The sequence below is a fragment of the Elephantulus edwardii genome, unplaced genomic scaffold (assembly GCF_000299155.1).
Source record: "Elephantulus edwardii isolate Elephantulus edwardi_28Jun2011 unplaced genomic scaffold, EleEdw1.0 scaffold00028, whole genome shotgun sequence".
NCBI lineage: Eukaryota > Metazoa > Chordata > Mammalia > Macroscelidea > Macroscelididae > Elephantulus > Elephantulus edwardii.
The window spans coordinates 21,171,463-21,183,609 of NW_006399778.1; positions in this window are offsets into that span (position 1 = coordinate 21,171,463).

A 12,147-nucleotide genomic window follows, 5' to 3' on the forward strand; every position below is an offset into this window, starting at 1 on the left:
GAAGAGAAGAGAAGAGAAGAGAAGAGAAGAGAAGAGAAGAGAAGAGAAGAGAAGAGAAGAGAAGAGAAGAGAAGAGAAGAGAAGAGAAAATTCAACAGTACCACACATGTAGTAAATGCTCAATAAATACTCTTCTGGTGACATGTGTGGTTATTGGCATTCTTCTTCTTCATACCTGCACCATGGACCCTATCATAATCTGCAATATCTCCGAGCAACTAAAGCAAATTGGGTTGCAGGCACTGTATGGTCTGCTTGTGGGAGCTAAGCACTGCTTCTTGACTTCTGTGCCTTTCCACTGCATCTAAAGGACGCTGCCCAAGGAAGCACAGTAAACGAATTTTTGCACTGAATTAAGGAGGTTGTATTTTCTGAAAAATTTGTCCGTGCATGCACAGTAATGTTTATATTTATGACACAGATCCTAGGCTAAAGTTCTACTTTTTTAGAGTGGCTTCTTGAATGGTCAACTTCACCTATTAAAATCTTAAATAATAACTGAGTATATTATCATGGTATTGTTGTTGTTAGGTGCCATCAAGTTGCCTGCGACTCACAGCGACCCTATATACAACAACCCTAAACCCTGGTTTATCCTGTGCCAATCTTATTTTCTCTGACACACCTACTCCTATTACCCCAGTCACTGAATCAATCCATCTCATCGAGGGTCTTCCTTTCCTGCCCTGTCCTTCTAAACTGCCAAGCATGACACCCCTCTCCAAGGATTGGTCTCTCCTTGTAACATGTCTAAATTATGCCAAATGAAGCTTCAGAATCCTTGCCTCCAAGGAGAAGCCTAGTTTAACCCTCTCCAGGATGAACCTGTTTGTTTTTTTAGCAGTCCATGCTATATTCAATACTCTTCTCCAACACTATAGCTCAAAAGCATCAATTCTCCTTATATCAACCCTAGTCATTGCCCAGCTCTCTGATTCATAGCAAGTGATTGCAAAACCCATGAACTGTATCAGGTACACCTTAGTCTACAGACTGACATCATGGTATGTTGTTGTTGATTGCTGTAGAGTCGAGCATGACTCATAAAGATCCTATGTACAAAAAGCCTGAAACCTTTCTTTTTTGTATTTTTTAAGCCTTTCTATAACTAACAACATTTATCAAAATTCATAGAGTTTCTGGAGGCATGTTGTTTAGGAAGTAGATAAGATACCTAATAATAGTCATAAAATATCTCCTTAAACATTTGACCTAATTTTCAATCTCTTTCTTTCTCTCTTTGTCTGTCTCTGCCTGTTTCTTTCTCTGTTTGTCTCCCATCAAGATGAAACCAATTCATACCTATTCCTTCATTGGGTTTCTGACGCTTTTCACAAAGAAGGTGCTTATCCATCTTCCTCCTGAAGAGTTGCTGGTGGAGTTAAACCACCATAGAGGTGTACCCTTTGGGTTATGTACCTCTTTGACTACATGTTTTTGTTAGATGCCATCAAGTTTACTTCAACTCATAGAGATTTTGTGTACAATACATCAAACAATTTTGTACCATACATTACACAGTGTGCTTATAAGTCAGTTATACATGCTCAGAGACCAAGAGAGGAAAGTAGAGAGAAAAGTTGTTTTAACAAGTAGAGCAAGCATTTCTACACTCTGGCCATTATACTCAGTGAATTTATGTCTGGATGAGAGGGAGCGAGAATGAGATGGGGAACAAGAATCTCCTATGATTCTCAACCAGGGGGCATATGCTGCCCCTAGGGAGCATTGGAAATATGTAGGATATTCCATCCTCCAGAGACGTCAGTTTGAAGAATAAGGTGCACCTGATTCAAGTCATTGTCTTTTCAATCACTAGCTATGCATCTGAACAATGAACAAGGATTCCAGAAGGAAAACTGATGCCCTTGAGTTGTGGTGTTAGAGAAGAGTACTGAATATCCCTTGGATGGCCAAAAAGAATGAATATATATGTCATGGAAAAACTGTAGCCAGAGTGTTCCTTGGAGACAAGAACGATGATGCTTTTTCTGTCATACTTCAGACATATTGCTAAGGCATGTTGCTATTCCTTGCAAAGGATATCATGCTTAGAAAGGTTGAGGGTCAGCAAAAGGGAAGAAGACCCCCAATTAGATGAATTGACATGATGACTGCAGCAATAGAATCAAGTTTGTCAGAGATTATAAGGATGACATGGGATAGGACTAGGTTCACCTCTGTTGTTCATATGATCACTATGAGTTTTCTTCAACTGCACAGCACTTAACAGCAACAACAATTAAAGGCAAGGGGACTTTGATGGCCTAGTGAATAAGGAATTTCTCTGCCAACCAAAAGGCTGGCAGTCTGAACCCACCAGTTGCTTCTGGAGATACATATGGGCAGTCTCCTCCAGTGCAATTTGTAGCCTCTGAAAACCCACTTATGAAGCTATTCTGACCCAATGGCACATAACACAACACTGAAGAAAAGTGACGGTAAACAAAACAGAGACATGGGTAGGGAAACTAAATATCCATCCTACACTGTCCTGACAACACAGAGTTAGTCTCTCATAAGCATTCAGATTCCCTTGTTAGAAAATATGGTTTGATCTCAGACCTCATAGGTTCCTTATGGTGTGAGCATCTTAAAGATACATTTTTCATTTTGCTTGAATGGTATGATTCCTAATTGCCATCTTCACTGATGCTTGGAAGAAGAGCAATCTGCCCATCACAAAAGGAAAGAGAGCTGGGCTGAGGTCTGGAAAGCACAGAATGCCTTACTCTTACTCTGAAGTGACTCTTCCTTGAAGGATTTTAAAAATTTTGTGTGCAACTGTCATCTCATTCACAAGCTCATCTTGAAATCGTTCTCCTAGAATGAAATATATACATTTACATAAATGCATTAAAAACATAAGTTTTATAAATTTGAAAATGATAAATAGTATGTATAGACTTAGTCATATTATTGTTGTTATGTGCCATCGAGTCGCCTGTGATTCACAGTGACCCTATGTACAACAGCCCTAAACTCTACCCTATCCTGTGCCAATTTCATCATCTCTGACACACGTACCCCCATTACCCCAGTGACTGAATCAATCCATCTCATCGAGGGTCTTCTTCTCCTGAGCTGTCCCTCCACCATCCCAAGCATGACGTCCTTCTCCAAGGGCTGGTCCCTCCTTGAAATATGTCCAAAGGATGTCAGATGAAGCTTCAGAATCCTTGCCTCCAGGGAGTAGCCCGGCTTCACCCTCTTCAGGACAAACCTGTTCATTTTCTTAGCAGTCTATGGTATATTCAACACTCTTCTCCAACACCGCAGCTCAAAGACATCAATTCTCCTTCTATCATCCCTAGTCATTGTCCAGCTCTCTAATGCATAGCAAGTAATTACAAAGACCATTGCATGTATCAGGCACATTTTAGTCTCCAGACCGACATAACAACTTAAGCACTTTAGAGAATTCTCTAACTGCAGACTTTCCCATTGCAATGTCTTTTAATTTCCTGCCTGCTGGTGCCAAGAGAAACCAAGCAAAGCAAAACTGTGAACAATCTCAATCTTTTCACCATCCGTCATGATGCTGTCAATTGGCCAAGCAGTGAGAATCTTTGTTTTCTTGATATTGAACCTCAATAAGACTTAGTCATATTGTTTATAAACTTTAAAAAATGTAATAATAAGTTTTGAAGACTTTTTCTATATATTGATGAACATAGTTTCATCTAATTTTTCTGCAATTACAAATGGCATCCTGGTAAAAATTCTTGCCCTTAATATTTTTACTTACCTGAATAAATGCATTTCCCAGGATAGGTACCCAGGTGAGGAACTGCTAGGACGAATATTTATAATCTTAACAATACCTGCCAGATTGCCCTCAAAAATAGCTGAGTTAATTTCCATTCTCAGCAGCAGTGTATTAAGACATCCCAACTGTCTCTGGATCTTTCTTAAGAAGTTATTCAAAGAGCTCAGAAAGAAAGATGAGGAAAATTTCTTTATTGTATCAGAAAGAAAGGAAAGGAGCTATTTCAAATGATTTTTTATGTGTTTACAATGGATAGATTCAGTAATTTTTTGGTAGTGGGAGCAGGTGTGTCGGTTGGCACAGATAGAGAAGAATTTAGGGTTCTTGTACATAGGGTCATTATGAGTTCCAAGCGACTTGATGGCACATAACAACAAACAACAACATGGTAGGTACATTGGGAAAATCTGTTGTCAAGGCCTTTACCGAAGTGTTAAGAAACAAGAATATTAAAGAATAGAATGTACCTGATCCAAGTCATGATTTTTTCAATTGTTTTTTTAAGCATCTGAAAATTGGACAATGACTAAGAATGACAGAACTAATGCCTTTGAATTGTGGTGTTGACGAAGAGTATTTAATATCCCATGGACTGCCAAAAGAAGACACACATCTGTCTAGAATGAAGGATAATCAAGGTGCTCCTTAGAGGCAAGGATGAGAAACTTCATCTCACATACTTTGGGCATTATGTCAGGAAGAGCCGTCGTTGGAAAAATAACATCATGTTGGAAAAGGTAGAGCATCAAGGGAAGAGGGGGAGAGTCTCACACGATGGATTTACGTAGTGACTGTAACTACAAGCTTGAACATGATGGAGACCATAAGGATGATGTAGGATAGGGCAAGGTCCAGATCTATTGACCAAAGGGTTGCTACAAGTCAAAGTCAACTCAAAGCCATCTAACAACAACAACAGTAAGGGCTTAGTGAGAGCTCTGATAGCATAGTGTGTATCATGATGAGCAGTTTGGGTCCACCAGCAACTCCTTGAGAGAGAGATGGATAGTATTTTCCCATAAAGATTTATGGCTTAAGAACTCAGTGGAAAATCACTGTGAGTCACTTGACTTGTCAGCCATTGGTTGACGTTTGTTTGTTTATTTGTTTGTTTGTTTGATAATCATTCATAGTGTTGGATTACTCAATAAGGAAGGAAAGCATGGATGCATTTGTGATTACCAACTCCTAGTGAATAATTTCACATTTTTACATTCATTTTATCAAAGATTCATCTTCTTGGTGTGGCTGGCACCTTTCTCTCAATCCCATAGTACCTTCCTACAGAAACAAAGATTCTTTTCTAATTATAATCTTTGACAGGTACAGAGTACTTAAGAAGCAAGGTAAGTACAATGCAACCCATGAGAAACTGTTGACTCTAGACTAGTGAGTAAACACAAATAAGTCCACACTTACTTTATTTATTGGATTATCTGCATCTGGCGGTGGTTCATCGAAAGTGTTGCTATGAGTTGAACTGACTGGATGGTAAGAGAGCTGCAGATGTACGGTGGTTCAGTGGTAGAGTTCTCACCTTCATGTGAGAGACCAGGACTTGATTTCTAGTCGCTTTACCTCGTGTGCAGCCACCACTAAAGGTTTGCATGTATGTTTCCATGATGCTGAACAGACTTTAGGGACTCTTTCAGATAGAGACTAAGAAGAAATTTTGATAATTTACTTCTGAAAATCAGTCAGTAGAAATGTTGTGAGTCACAAGAGTCAGATGAGCAAGTGCTTGGAGGAATGATACAGGATCCGATGGCATTATATTTTTTTGGTGTTTGGGGTTGTCATGTGTCAGGAGTCCACTGGAAGGAATTAACAACAACAACAAACACTGTAAGCACATGCTGAGAGAGAGAGGTCTTTGCATTGAAGCAGCCAACATCTTATCCTTAGTCACACCTTCTTCCAAAAAGCATAACCTGTATTTTAGACATTAGAAACAGAATAAGACAACACAGAAATCCATGGAGTGAATTCTGAGGAGTGAAAGATGATAAACTTAGGTGATTATGAAACCTTCCTAAAGGAAGTGTGCAAAACCCAGTACAAGGAATGAGAGAAATGTGTTTACTGGAAGAGGAATGGAATTATTTGATGAGTGGTGACTGAGGTGTAGTTTAAGAAGTGGAAAGGGAAGAGAATGCACCGGAGAATCAGTAGGGTAATTTCATGGCATGATGACAGGCACACTGGATGTGTATTTGGTATATGGTGAGAGTAGAGGCAGTGATGTCTTTTGTCTTGATAAGAGAGGAAAAAAAGACAACTAAAAACAAAAACAAGGCCAGCCAGCATGAAACCCAGGCAAGTATGTGCATTGTGAAAGAACCTGCATAGTCAATACTGAATAACACAATGAAACTAGTTCAGAGAGATGCCTGAAGAAGATGATTACTTAAATTATATCTTTATTGATTTTAATAGCACAGAAAAATGAATTTCACAAAGTATGTTACACAACATTTAGTTGTAAATCAATGCAAAACCTGTATAAATGTGTTGGACAACTACTCAGGCAGGAGATAGAAAATGGAAAGGAGAAGCTGAAGCTCAAGAATTAAGTTACATAGCTATAAAAACCAAACAGCATGGTACTGGTACAATGACAGGCACATAGATCATTGGAACAGAGCTGAGAATCCAGAAATTAACTCATCTATGTACGGTCAACTGACATTCACCAAGAAAACGAAATCTATCAAATGAGAAAAGGACAACCTCTTCAACAAATGGTGCTGACAAAACTGGACCGCTACATGCAGAAAGCTGAAACAGGATCCACATTTCACACCAAATACAAAAATCAACTCAAGGTGGATCAGAGACCTAGGAGTAATGTCTAAAACCATCAAAATCATAAGAGACAAAAGGGGAACAAGATTGGAAAGCCTACGCTATGGAATAAAGAGCCAGAAATACTCAACCAGGACAGGATAAATTTCATGAACAAGACCTTCTAAAAATGGAATATCTATAGGCATCAAAAACTGTTTCCAATAAGGTGAAAAGAATACCTACTTATTGTGGAAAAAACATTTGGAAATACCATCTCAGACAAGGGGCTCATAAAAATAGTTTTACCAAAAACTATAGGGAGTTCACAAGTGGAAGACTGATAACTCAATCATAAAATGGCTAAAAGGCATGGAAAGACTGTTCACAAAGGAGGACATTCAGATGGCCAGCAGACACATGAAGAAAGACTCATTATCGCTGGAAATAAGAATGATGCAAATCAAAACCACAATGATACACCTTCTCACCTCAGTAGCAGTGACAAAGTTTCACAGGGCAGCAAGCAGTAAATTCTGGAGAGGCTGTGGAGAGATAGGAGCTCTCATAAACTGTTGATGGAACTGTAAAATGGTACAACCACTCCATAGGGCAGTTTGGCTTTTCCTCCAAAAGGTGAACATAAAAAGTCCATATGACACAGTTATTCCACTGCTAGGAACTTCCCCTGAGGAAATTAGAACGGAGACACAAATGGAGATTTGTACACCAATGTTCACAGCAGCATTATTCATGACTGCAAGAACATAGAAACATCCTTAAGAATCAGGGTGAAATCTCTCTCAGGGAGGAGTGATAGGGAATGGCAAAGGACACACTGACAAAGGAGATTAATCAGAACTGGTTTTGACAAGCACTGTGGCATGGGACAATTAAAACAGACTTTCGAGGGGGGGAAAAGAGAGGAATGAACTGGGGGGTAGAGAAAATAGTGCAAAAATGGATGAATAGAAATCCAAAATCTCTGTAAATGTCCATTAAAATTAATATAATTTATAAAAAGAACACAGAAACAGCCCAAATATCCAACTACAGTCTTATGGATTGAGAAATTGTGGTATATCCCCATGATGGAATACTAAGCAGCATTCAGGATCAACAATTTTGAAAAACTCTACATGCATTGGGAGAGACTGGAGAGCATATACTCAGTGAAATAACTCAGTCTTATAAGGACAAATATTGCATAAAGCCATTATTGTAAAAATAGAAGGATAACTAGTAAAATGTGTATCGGGGTCCAAGAGCTAAGGGGCAGGAGCATAAGGGTGAGAATGTGCAAGGGTCACACAATTTGGTGCGTGTAAGGAGGGGGTAAAGGAACTGGGAAAGATCTGACAGGGACTTGAAAAGACTAGGTGATGGTGAGCATAGTTCAATGGTGATAAATTTTATAAAACACAATGTATGGGAATGACTGTATGAAACACAATGTGAATGAAGGAAACATAATATATATAACTTGCGTATGCAGACCAATATAAAATAATTTTTTTTTAAAAAAGAATCAAGCTCTGGTGGCCTAGTGGTAAGGAGCTGCAACTACAATCCCAGAGGCGCACAGTTGGAATCCACCAGATGCTCTGCCGGAGAAGGAGGGACAATCTCCTCCTGTACCAGTCAGATCTGATTTGACGGTACACTCACACAAAAATATAATAAAATTTTAAAAAAAGAATCAAGTTTCAGTGTTAAATCATTTTTTGAAAATAAGATACAAGTGTGTTCATGTGTGTATTTATATGTTGATTTTGTTGTTGTTGTTAGGCAGCATCAAATCAAGTATAATCCACAGTGACCCTATGAATAACAGACCTGAAATGCGTCCTATCCTGTGTTGTTCTCACAATCTCTGACACACACAAGTCCATTGATTGTGTCAATAAACCTGGTTGAGTGAGGGTCTTCCTCTGCTTTCCCATTCCCCTATTTTTCCAAGTGTGACGCCCCCCTCCAAGGAATAGCCTCTTGTAGAACATGTCCAAAGTACATGAGATGGAGTTTTATCATTTTTACTTCCTAGAAGCACTCTGGCTTCACTTTCTCCAGGATGTATCTGTTTCTTCTTTTGGAAATCCATGGTATTTATATAGTATATACAATATGTAATTAAGTATTATATATAATATACATACATCTTATTTCATTTTTAAAGTTATATTTTATCATTCATTGTTGCACACTTTATCCACCCCTCCCACAGCAGACTCTGCAACACATCATTTGTTCCAGATTGTTCTTATACATATAATGCAATATCATATATTCCTTTCACACAGGTCTTCCCCTCCTCTATTCTAATGCAGTGTTCATTATCTATCCACTCTCCATTCCCTCCCCCCACCATGTCTGTCCTATTTTATAACAGTGGTTTTATGCAGTGTCTGTCCTTTTGTGAATGAGATAGCGTAATGTCTTCAAGGCACCTCCATGTTGTGCCATGTTTTATTATTTCATGGTTGTTCAATGCTGCATATTATTCTGTTGTGTGAATGTACCACAGTTTCTCTATCTATTCATTTATTGAAGGGCACTTGGGTTGCTTCTTTCTCTGCTGTTGTAAATAATGCAGCAATAAACATGAGTGTGCATACATCTTATTTCTTAACATTTATTTCTATTAAGAGTAAGTCAAAATGGAAATAAACATTTTTCCATATCATAAAATTTATATTTCCTGCCTTGCCTGTCTCACAGCATTACTATAAAAGGTGACACAATGTGTACCAATTTTTAAATATTTTTGAAAGCATTATAAAAGTATACTGTATTTTCATCATCATTATTGTTACTATTTATATCATTTTAATTTATAATAATGTCTCTTTTGTGCTTTTTAAAATGTAATAGTTTGTTCTAATAATAGTTTTTACTTCAGCTCTCTAGTTAAATCTTCTCAAAGAACTAACTTACATTAAAAGGTTAGACGGGAACAATACATACAACTATTTACCATTAAGAATTCTTTAATATTACAATTTGAGGCTTGATATTCATGCCCCCCCCCTTTCAGGTCTTTCAGCTTGAGAAATGCTGTGCACGTTCTTCTCTTTTGTTTCTAACGCCAGCTCTTTGCAAATTGTAATGTGTTGCTTTGCTTTGTCTTCTTAAACTGAAGCTGTCCTTTGAAATCTGTTCAATTTTTTTGTTTCCTCTTTGCTTTCACTTCAGTTTTATGGTATTCTAGAGCAAGTGTCAAGAGTCTGCTCTGACATCTATTTTGGATTTTCTTGTCTTTTTAATGGCCTTTTGTTTTCTTCATATATGACAACCTTGATAAGGTGTCATCTCACAATTCATCTGGTCCTCTATCATTAATGTACAGTATGTTGAAACATATTTGTTGTAAAATCTCTGAATTCAGGTGTTGTTGTTAGGTGTCGTCAAGTTGAGCATGACTCATAGTAACCATATAAACAAAAGATCTGAACCCTGTTCTATGACAGGGTTCATATAACCCTGTTCTATAACACTTCCTGACACACACGAGCCCACTGCAGCAGTCACCATGTCAATCAACCTGGTGGAGGGTATTCCTCTCCTTCACCAAAATTCCACCATTCCCAACATCTTGTCTTTCTCCAAGAAATAGCCCTCCTAGCAACATGTCCAAAATATGTAATGCAAAGCCTCATCATTCTTGCTTCCAAAGAGCACTCCAGCTGCACCCTCTCCAAGACATAGCTGTTCATTCTACTGACCATCCACAGAATGTTCAGTGATCTTCTCCAACATCACAGCTCAAAGGCCTCAATTCTTTTTCTGTCATCCTTATTCATTGTCCAGTTCTCAGATGCATAGACAGTAATTAGAAAGACCATTGCCTGAATCAGATACACCTTAGTCCTCAAACTGACATCACTACTACTCAATAATTTGGAAAGATCCCTAACAGCAGATTTTCTCAGTAAAATGTGTTCTTTATTTCCTGACTGCTGGTACCAAGGGTCTTAATTGTGGATCAGAGCAAGATCAGATTATTGACATTTTCAATCACCTCTCCATCCATCATGATGCTGCCCATCGGTCCAGTGATTAAAAATCTTTTAATTTAGGTGAAATAGACTCAAATTAGTCTCAAAATAGTCTTCTTTAGCTTCAATTTAAACTTGATCTGACTAACTGTTTTTCTGTTCAATATTTGTCCCTATTCTTGTTTTTATAATGCAATTTCTTCATTGTCCTGGTTCTGCATCATCTTTATAATTGAATTTACACTGTGTTTAAGCCCATGGACACAGCCTCACTGTGTCATGTTATCTTGTAGAGGGTCTTCTTCTTTCTCCCTGAGCCTCTATTTTATCAAGCATGATGACCTTATCCTGAAATTTGTTCCCTTCTGATAACATAATTAAAGTGTGTAATAAGTACTGTCAACCTTGCCTCCAAGGAGAATACTGGCTGAATTTCTTCCAATATTTATTTGTCCTTTTGCCAATCCATGTAATATTCAATATTCTTTTCCATCATCAGAATTCAAATGTGTCAATTCTTCCTCAGTCTTCTAGCACAAAGAAAGAAGATGAGGAAATGACAGCACACTGTTATAAAAAGTATTCCTTTAAAATACTACTTATAGGATCCTTATGATAAGCTAAAGATGTATATAGGAAATCCTAGAATAAGTATTCCTTTTAAAAATATAGAAGACAAAAGTGAAAATAAGATGAATCAGGCTAAAAGAACTGGGGGGGATACAAAATGAACAAAATTAATATAAATTAAATAGATTTGAATATATATGCCTTGATACATATATTAAACAGAAATGGAAAGAATGCCAATAAAAAGGCATAGATTGCCAGAGTAAATAAAATAACAAGACCTAACTAAATTTTAACTATTAAAATTATTTTTTAAATATAAAGACACAGAAAATTTAGAAGTAAAAGTCTAGAAAAAAGTATAACATAATTACCAATAAACAAAAAGGTGAGAAAATTAATGTCAGACATAGGAAATTCCAAAACAAAAAATATTATTAGGAATAAAGAGAGATTTGGCAGCACTTATACTAAATTTAGAACAATACAGAGAAGATTACTGTGGCTCTGATAGGGCCATGGATAACAGGTAAATTCATGAAGCATTCCATATTTTGCACATGCCCAGGAGAAACCCATCCTTGAAGAAGGACATCATGCTCAGAAGGGTCGAGAGGCAGCACAGGAGACGAAGACCTCAGATGAGATGGACTGATACAGTAACTGGGAAATAGGGGTAGGTGTCTTGGAATCAGTGAGACTGGCTCAGGATAAGGCAGGCTTCAGAGCTATTGTAAATAGGATCACTATAGGAGAAATGTGGAGTCAAGATTGGTGGATGATTTATCAACAATCTGCATTATGCAGATGACACAACCCTGCTGGCTGAAACTGAAGAGGACCTGAAGCACCTGCTTCAGAGGGTCAAGGACTGCAGCCTACAATATGGATTGAGGTTCAATGTCAAGAAGACAAAGATTCTCACCACTGGACCAATTGGCAACATCAGGATGGATGGTGAAGAGATTGAAATTGTACACAGCTTTAGTTTGCTTGGCTTCACAGTCAACACTCTTGGCACCAGTAGCC